At 30.4% G+C, this 3,915-nt stretch overlaps 1 pseudogene; it reads left to right on the top strand.

Moving 5' to 3' along the window:
• On the top strand, positions 148-1,683 carry LOC110265394 (annotated as a pseudogene).

The following is a 3,915-nucleotide window of genomic DNA, read 5'->3' as shown; positions in this document are numbered from 1 at the left end:
AATAATTTTAGTTATATAAAATATCGTAGAACAAATTTAAAAATACCAAAATCTTAAAGTATGTAGTTAAATGTTAATTTCTATATAATATAATTATTAATTTTGACTTATATACTATAAATTATATTTTATTAATTTTTTATTATGTTATATTTTAATTTATTTTATATTTACTTTGCCTCCTTTTTGTATAAAATTTTTGAATGCATCACTGGTTATGATAATAATAGAAGATAAAAAGTAATTTATGATTTGAAAACATTTGATAATTTTGTTGCCTAATATTTTGTTTGTTTGGATCTTAAAACAGAAAACCGTGGTTTCAAGGGTACCATAGCAGGAGCTGAAGCAGAAACACACGCCAAAAAAGTGTGGGCAATATTTCAAGCTCTTGGCAACATAGCCTTTGCATATTCCTTTTCTGATATTCTCATTGAAATTCAGGTATACCCTTTTTTTCTATATATTAATCATTAGTTTTAAAATAAATGCCACTCCATTAATACATTGGAAAAAAATGTATTTAAACACAAGAAAAAAATATAAGGAACCAATATAGTAACCAACCAAAAAACTGTATGTATTTAAACACAACTGTATTCTAAATATATTAGTTATGCAAAAAAATGCTATACATTTAATATGGTTGTTATTCAATATACTAACTTGTCAAAAAATTTAATTTTAAAAAATAATAGAAAAGATTTCCTGTTTTTTTTTTTACATGTAAATTAATTAGTATATAATAAGAGGAATGCTAGGAGGCAGCAATTTTGGTGTTTTGTAACCATCAATTGGCCATCAATAGTGTTTTTAATGGTATGAGATTACATCTAATGATGGAGGATCACTCACTTTTATTTTGATGGTTAAGTGCTGGCCAGAAAACACAAAAATTGCTGGCCCCGTCGACTTTTTCATATAATAATAGGGAGACAAAAAAAACAGCCAGAACTTGCTTTATTTAGCATTCATTAATTGTCTTTTTTTTTGTTGATTTTTTTTTGCTTACCAAACATTTTGGATAATAATACACTGACTGAACAGGATACTATAAAATCTCCATTGAAAGTAAGAACAATGAAGAGGGCTATAAATTTGAGTATTGCAACGACCACAACATTCTACGTTCTTTGTGGGTGTATAGGTTATGGTGCATTTGGAAACTCAGCACCAGGAAACTTACTCACAGCATTTGATAAACCATTTTGGCTCGTTGACATTGCAAATTTAACACTCCTCATTTAACTTGCGGGAGCATACCAAGTTTATTCCCAACCCCTCTTTGCATTTATTGAAGAACGGGCAACAAAAAAATGGGAAATACTCGGAAAAGAACACAAAGTTCAAATCCCATTTTTATCCTCATACAATCTAAACATATTTAGACTAGTTTGGAGATCATTGTATGTTGTGGTAAGCACTCTTATAGCAATGTTAATTCCGTTCTTTAATGATATATTGGGAGTGATTGGGGCATTAGGGTTTTGGCCCTTAACAGTTTATTTTCCGGTGGAAATGCATATCAAGCAGAAGAAGATCCCAAAATGGAGTGGGAGTTGGATTCTTTTGCAAAGTTTAAGTATGTTTTGTCTCATGGTAACACTTGCTGCTCTTGTTGGGTCCATAGTTGGTGTCTTGCTTGATCTTAAGACATATAAACCATTCAGTGCAAATTTGTAGCTCAAGTCTCTTTATCTAACATTTTATGTTAATTACTACTTATTAGTTGTATTTTTCATTAACTAATTTTTATTATTACCGCACAATCATTCTATTGAAATATTAATCATTTTTTTTTTATCACTTTTCATTCTTATTTTGTTTTGATTATTTATTTATTTTTTTGGTTTGGCCATTTTTCTTTTTTATAAGATACTGAATAATAAGATCTATTATGAGAAAAATTAATATTGACATAGTTTGACAAATTAATAATGTTTAAATAGTAATAATCAAAATTATTTTTAAACATGTAATTACTAAAATGGGCCTACTTAAAATGTTCTTTTGTCTTATCTTTTCTATTTTATTCCATTATTATTATTATTATTATTATTATTTGTTCATACCCTGGCCCAATAATAAAGGCTCAGGGTCCAAGTAAAAGAAGCCCAACCCAAAGGGTTGGCCTTCACCCAGTACCAGCCTTCATCCCTGGAAGTCGGTACTCAACACGACCTGCTCCGAAGAAGTCGAATATGAGGGTTAGCTGGCAGATAACACTTATTCAAATAAGTAACTGCCCCTAGAATCTCTCTAACCACTTCATAGAGCCATATCTTAACCTCCCTAAGATATGGGAACGGTTATCCACCTAAAAAGGTGGAACTACGCCAACGGTGGTTATGGGTTCACTCCTATAAATACACTGACACCACTCAGGTATCTCTAAGCCCAATACTCTCTAAACCTGCTCACACTCTTGCTAACTTAGGCATCGGAATGTCTTTGCAGGTACCACCCCCCAGTCCATCACGCACACAAGTTGAAATATCTTGTCAGTTGTGGCCAAATCATTTAAAGGGAGGGACCCTACTCCTCTAAGTGAGGATTCAAGTTGAACAAATCATGTCAAATTAAAACCTTTCTGGTACACACAACAAGCCTTAAAAGGAGAAATCTAGAAGGCTCATCATTGAACTTTAGAGCACACAAACAAATCTGTCACCACATTATGACAAATATATATGTATGAAATTTCTCAATCAATATCAATATATTTGATATATGGTATGGACAAGTGCAACAAACACCATGTCCACATGAACTTGACCAAACTAAACACTAACTTGGTGAAAATATGGTGTTTAATTGTAAAAAGACAATCACACATTATTGGACTCATGCAGACCAAATAATTAGAACACTCTTTTGTTTGAGTTGCTGTTTTTTATTTTTAGTATTTTGTGAAAAAAAAAAAGGTTAAAAACACTAAATATATGTTTAGCATGCCACCAAAAGTGCAGGATACAATCACAAAATGATAGGTGATAAGGAGGATAAGCGATAAGGAGGTGTATATCACTTGCTTATCAAGAGAATAGCAATTTTTACATGACATTTCTATATTGTAATTATTTTTTGGCTACCTAGCATTACCCTAATTACATTGAGTTTTGAATATGACTATGTAAAATAATTGTTTTGAAACTATAATTCACAATTAAAGGGTAATGGAGACATGAAAAAGTTGCAAAGCATCTGAGGAATTAAATAACTGTTTAATCTGTTTCTGTAAATTAAAAAATTGAGAAACGTTAAATAATAAAAATTATTAAATTGTATTATAGTAGAATCATTCCTTATTAAATTACCTTTAATATTATTTAATTATTCAAATAAATAATTAATGTGCAAATAATTATGAAAAAAGATAAATTTTATAACCGAAAGAATTATACACTAAAACGACCGTTTTCACCGTTTTAATATTATATACTAAATTACCTTTAATATTGAATATACAAATGGTGGGAAAAAAATTTTCATGGTCCTATTTTTGGCATTGCGCGCAGCTCAATGTCTGAATAAGAATCTTGAAATTTGAACACTGCATTCATTCTGATACACTCAACCTTAGAAGGGCAGTGTGAGACAGACACATGGAAAAAGCATGTCTGGCTGCTTCATCACTAATAAAACAGTGTGATGATGAATATCATACAGAAAAATATAACACTGTTCACTTTTGGCACTTTCTTCTTTTGTAAATTGTTATCCCTATTTGAATGGATGATGCATGAACTCCAACTCTTCAAGTGGTTCCAAATGGGTTTTATATTTGTGATTCATTTTTTTTTATACAAAATTATAATTGACAATCACTACCATTAATAATCCTCTAATATAAGTTTGTGAAGCTCATGTACTTTTAGTAGGTCACACAAACTTGTATTAGATGCTTGTTGGTCA

Source organism: Arachis ipaensis, chromosome B08 (genome assembly GCF_000816755.2).
Source record: "Arachis ipaensis cultivar K30076 chromosome B08, Araip1.1, whole genome shotgun sequence".
Classification (NCBI taxonomy): domain Eukaryota; kingdom Viridiplantae; phylum Streptophyta; class Magnoliopsida; order Fabales; family Fabaceae; genus Arachis; species Arachis ipaensis.
The sequence above is the reverse complement of the archived record's forward strand: the minus strand, read 5'-3'. Positions and strand labels throughout refer to the sequence as shown.